The sequence below is a fragment of the Manis javanica genome, chromosome 5 (genome assembly GCF_040802235.1).
Source record: "Manis javanica isolate MJ-LG chromosome 5, MJ_LKY, whole genome shotgun sequence".
NCBI lineage: Eukaryota > Metazoa > Chordata > Mammalia > Pholidota > Manidae > Manis > Manis javanica.
The window spans coordinates 95,195,988-95,201,998 of NC_133160.1; the positions used below are offsets into that span (position 1 = coordinate 95,195,988).

The 6,011-nt window shown below is 34.2% G+C and overlaps 1 protein-coding gene across 5 annotated transcripts in view; it reads right to left on the bottom strand.

The window, feature by feature from the left end:
- BMPR1B (bone morphogenetic protein receptor type 1B) overlaps positions 1-6,011 on the bottom strand; it is a 402,305-nt gene that overhangs the window by 305,231 nt on the left and 91,063 nt on the right. The gene's annotated exons all lie outside the window — the stretch shown is intronic.

Genomic DNA, 6,011 nt, shown 5'->3' on the forward strand with positions numbered 1-6,011 from the left:
ATTTTCAATAACTGGAGTTTTTAATCCTGATTTTGTGTGGACATCCTTCCACTTGCCCCCATTGCTACATACTGACCATGAAGTAGATGCAAAATGGGAGGGGCCGAGGTCCATTCTGGGGTTGTAGCACATGCAGATGATGCTCTGGACAATGAATCAATTCCAGTGGTGGGCACTCAAGCCACAGACCACTGTTTCTTCATAGTATCACTGCTGTCACACATATTCCTTGAGTTCTGCCCACTCAAAATGTTAGTATCTGAAATCATAAACTGATCTATCATCTTTTTTACTTTGTCTTATAAATACCAACAGGATATAGACTAAAATCTACAATAAGTAAAGGAACAATGTCAATACACAATTGATCATGTATATTTGAATATTTTCCATTACCTTTAACCTCATTATCATATACTATCTACCCGTGTACTGAATCTCATTCTGCCTGACAACCACACATTATTGTGCAGTCATTTAACTAAATACAACTTCCAACAGGCAAGAACAAAATATCTGCTGACCTTATGAGATGTTATATGATTATTTAGATATGGTTTCAGGAATGCACTATAGAGCAACTCTAAAATGTGTAGATGAGTCAAAAAGATATCTGTCTCTTTCATTTGTATAATTAACACTATTTCTGAAATAAGTTTGAGTCTGGTTCTCATCACAAATGATTCAAGTAAATAAAACACAGCCGCATTGTCTCCTAGAACTTGAGAAAAATTATATCATAAAATGTTTATCCACAAGAAAAGTCCATTTTAAAATATATTATGTCAAAATGAAGAATTAAAGGAAAATACACAATCTAAACTAGAAACCAAATAGCAACTGCAAAATAAATAGAGTACTGCTATTTTCTTCCCCTTTCACTCTGAATAGCCTGAAGATCCTAGAGAGATTTGTAGTGGAAATGAGAATCCCAGTACTGTTATTTGCCACTCCACGTAGCCAAGGACAGTGTCCTCGACTGTCCCACTTCTTGCAGTGACCCCCACCAGAGTCAGAGGTGGTCTAGTGAATGTGTAGAAGCATCTCTTCTAGTCAACACAAAACTCTCTAAAGTCTTTCATTAAAAAAAAAGTTTCCAAAATTTACAATTAAATCTGAAATTTCCCGAGTCATCTTGTCTGTTTTTTTAAGGATTTTCCATCATGATTAGATATTGGTAAATAGGTACCATGCGGCACGAAGTAACTGCTGTATGGTTCACTACTGCCATTATTTTCACTGAAGCATACAGTTTCCTCACAACTGAAGGATAATAAGTAGTACAGAAAAAATATTACCTTTCATCCAAGGCTGTATGAAATTCAGCCTTAAGATGACCCTATTTTATTCCAACAACAGGTTAAGGGAACATATAAAGTGAAACAACCTCTGATTACTCCTAGTCCTTTAATAAATGTACAACTGAAATTGCAGATAACATCTATTCTGACCTATATCACTTCTGAATTTCTCTTTTGGAAAACAGATTAGATATGAGCACAGTTTTACAATCAGCATATGTAACTTTTTATAGTGCTATCAAAGACTATCAAGAATAATGTAATAAATGTAATAAAGAATATAATAAAAATACAATACACTCACAAAGTTTGTAATCTAGTTCGGTAAGTTTTTGTGAGTTCAGGGACCACATCTTTACTTTGATATTAAGATAATGACATAGGCTAGGAGGCTTGACATGCATCTTCTGAGAATTAGGTATCAGATAGGTGAAGCAGTGTGGAGCATGTTCTAGGAACACACAGGGCATGGGACGGGGATACCAAAGCAAGAGGTCAAACTTACTTAAAGTGAAATGCAAACACCCAGCTGGGTCACATAACACTCTGGGATGAAACAGATAACAGCAATTTCTAATCAGCTTTCGAAGAGAGACAAAGGAATTTAGATATGCACCACACTGTTCCAGGCTCTTTACCTGTATTATCATAGTGACTCTTACAACAGCTCTGAGAGGTAAGTGATATTATTATCCTAGTTTTTTTTTAATTGGGAAACAGATACAGATGAATTAACTTACCTCAGCTCATCCACCAGTAAGCAGCAGAGCTGGGATTTATATCCAGTTTAGTCCTGGCATCACTGAACCACACTATAGCTCTCAACAGGGAAGTCAAAAATAGATACACATACATGAAGGAATAAAGAATGGGATGGAATGGGACTGTGAAAGAGACCTATGAAAGCAGTTGTTTAGGTGGACCTCGCCCAATAGGATGCATTGGCAGCAGAAATGCCTAGAATCAAGATGACCCAGGTCTGACAAATGCCAGGCTTGTTTAATCTATTATAAAATAAAACTGACTATACTCTCAATGCTTAATAGGAGAAAGAGCAACATCCTATGAAAACTGAAAGAGTATCTTAAAGTAGCAGACATACTTTCTTTAAAAAAAAAAAAAGAACAATATGCCTGATTACAGAGACCAATAGATACAATTTACTTAATAAATTGAATCCTTATGCTTCAGTTTTTAAATCTTCTTAATGGATATTAAAGCAAAGCTATTATATAAAAAGTGCTATTCAAGACCTAAGACTTCAAAAATAAATAAGAAATGGCCCTGGTCCTCAAGAGCTGTCCTTTGGAAAATTATGTATCTCTCTTTCTGCAATATCGGATAACTAGTTTGGTAGCATACTTGCTCATCACCTTAATGATATTTCTGGATCTCTAAATGCTTCTAAATACACAGTTGCTGATCTTCAACTTTGTAGTATATATCATTTAATTCTCAGACCCTACTTTTATTTCCTCCCCAAAGAGACTTCCCCCTTAGTGAAAAAAATCTGGATATAAAATAAAGTAACAGTCTTGTTAAATTCTTTCAACCTTCAATTTCTCCCTTTGTCAGAAGTCCTTCCACCCAACTGGGAAAGTGTCACGGAAAAATGGGGGCAGAAAATTTTGTTTCTCTCATTCCAGTTAGGGAGTTTCACCACATATGTAGAATTTCAAAGCAAAAAACAAGTTCTAATTACAGATGAAAATCCCCAAAAAGTATGCTGATCACAATGCAAATCATTAACTGAGCTCCTAGAGACCCAGGAAGATGTGGGTTTTTCACTGAATAAAAGGGAAATGGTTTACTTTTGAAATCTAAACCACAGCATCCTTTAGTCATTTATATATAATTAAATAATTTGCTCACACTCTAGGCCAAAATAACTCAGAACTCTTTTGCTATTTTCATAGATTTCTCAAATATTAGTACTTAGTTATTACTGCATTTTTTTAAAAGCCTTGTCACTGAATCCCATTGTTTTAAGGTTCATCATCTTTATACTACTTGGTTTGAGATTGGGCTGCAAAAGGGCCACACTACACTAATCAAAGTGTTCACCAAATCAGGAATGCAGGCGTCGACCATATGAGGATTCAGTCCTATCTTTGAATGTTCTAAAAATAAATGTACACAAGGTCTTCCAAAATTATATCTTACCTAGTAATTTAACATGCATGGCAGGGGGTAATGCCCTTACACACCCTTGGGTACATAAAGTAAGACTGGCTTATTGACGCTTCAACATGAAAACATCCCTCACCGGAAAGGTGTTCATGTTATGTCTACAGCCTTCAGTTTAAATCACAAAAAACTTACTTAGATAAAGGAATGATGGAAAGCTGTTTTTTTTAAAAAAAAAAAAAGAATTATTAACCAAAACATGCATTTCTTTCAACTTCACTTTACAACTCAGTGTTACCACCCATTCTAACACAAAGGGTAGCCCCTTGAAGCTTGATTCTCTCAACCCCCTATTTAATTTGCTCTAGACAGTCTGAGAGGGCAATTCAAATTCTTCAAAAAAGCAAGGATCTAAATCACTTCCAGATTTGCCTGTTAGTCTAAAATTCTTGCATTTATAAAATACGTTATGGCAATAGTAAACTATGTTGACATGCTTATATATTCACAGAGATGCAAAAAGAAAGGTAGTCATCTCTAAAAGACAAAAGAAGTAGAACATGAAAAAAATATTTTTTGGACTTAATCTCATCTGTGAGTAATTAGAAGAATTTAAGTTAACTTGGAAGAAATGGAGAAAGAATGAATAGATAGGATTACAGTGTCTTTCACTTTGATGTATGCACACACACACACACAACCACACCCTTGATACCATCAATTCACTCGATGTCCCATTTTCACATGGTTGGGGTTAGTAACAAATAAGAGAAGGGTTGTAATTCAACTCTTTTAAACAAAATAAACAAAAAATATATATTTTCACTTTACTTTGACTCATGATGACTTTTTGGTTTATTGGAATGCATTCACAATCAAAGAGAAACTAATTCTGTGTAACATCAAAAATTTGGTAAAAATACATCCCCCTACATTTTAAAACAAATGCCTAATCTAAAATTCTGTAATAGCAAATAATCATGGCATGAATTGCAACAGGATAGTTTTGTTTTATATCCTTTAATGATTATTAAATTTTATAGACAGTTTCTCAAATTTCTTTTTTTTAAATACCTTTGCTTTATTTTCGTATGAGAAAAATTATTGCATTCTTATTGAAGAAATTCCCATTGAAGAAAATTTAGGAGTTACAGATAAGCACAAAATAGATCCACTATTCAGAGATGATTTTAAATTATTCAGTATATTTACTACATCTCACATACATTTTTTTTTCATTTAATATATTATATCCCAAACTGGTATTTAAAGAACATTCTTCTGGGAGATGTTAACATCTGTTCCCCTAAAAAAGTATTCTGTGGTATAAAATGAATAACAAGTTCTAAGCAAAGTTGGCAGATGTCTTTATTACAGATTTCTCAGAGCTGATATAATATTATGACTTCTTAAATCGTAACAAATTTGTGTAACAATCAGACTCTCAAATTTATTTTCTACTTAATATATTTTCCTTGTTCATCTGTTAGCATCCACCTTAAGAAACACTGAAACCACATTATATTGGAAGGACATTCCCATATCATTTAATAGTTTCAGAACCATGATTTTAAGAATATAAATTATTATGGCATTTAAATCTCTCATAGTTTGCTAGATTTTTTCCAACTTATCCTTGCATATAAATCTTATTACATATGCACAAGTGTTCTTTAGATAAAAGTGCTAACATTTTTAAGAAAATGTTGCCAAACTATCTAAATAACTGTACATTTCAAACAGCACTTTTCACTGGATTTGTGTCAGAAATATGTTGTCACTTGTTTAATATTTGCTAATTTGACACAAAATGAGAACTCTTATTTTCATTTTCATTTCTTTGCAAAACAGAAAGTCTGGATTTTTTTTCATTTTATTATCTGCCATTTGTATTTTTCTTTCTTAAAGTGGATTTCAGTTCTCTCTCCTCATACTTACATTTTATCTCACTTTTCATTTCTTAATCCTTCTCTGAAGCCTAAGGAAGTTCCTCAAGTTTGTTCTTCACACTGCTGATTCAGTTTTCCAAACACATTAATTCTTGCAATCAATTCCTCCGCAGACTTGAACACCACTTTCAAAGTTTCAGGGTCCCCTACAATGTTTTCTGACCTTTGTTTAAACACAAGTTTGTCCTCTCCTTGCAGTCCTCCACTGCAGTTTCATAGACACATCTTCTACCTTCTGCTGCGCTCAACTATTTTCTAAATGTTCTTCTAGAGTACATATTTCCAAAAATGTGCTTTTCTTTTGCTTCTTCAGGATGATAGGCCCTTCCCCTAGACTACACTATTTGTTAATATGTCAAATGTTGTTGAGTTGCTCTGTTGCATCTTCCTGTGATGACAATGGTGTCCACCAACAAACAGAAGGCTTGGCCTGGCTCATATGCTCTTGGATAGGTATAGAGATCCCTGTTCAATGCTGTAGCAGGAATGTTGATAGCTCTGAGAGTTCAAAGCCCAATTCTCAGTGACTTTCAGGCATTACTTTGAAGCTGGTCTTCTGGGTTCCCAAGGGACCTTCTCTTTACATATTGCTGGTCTGAAAACAGATCACCTGAGACAAAAATGCCTACCATTC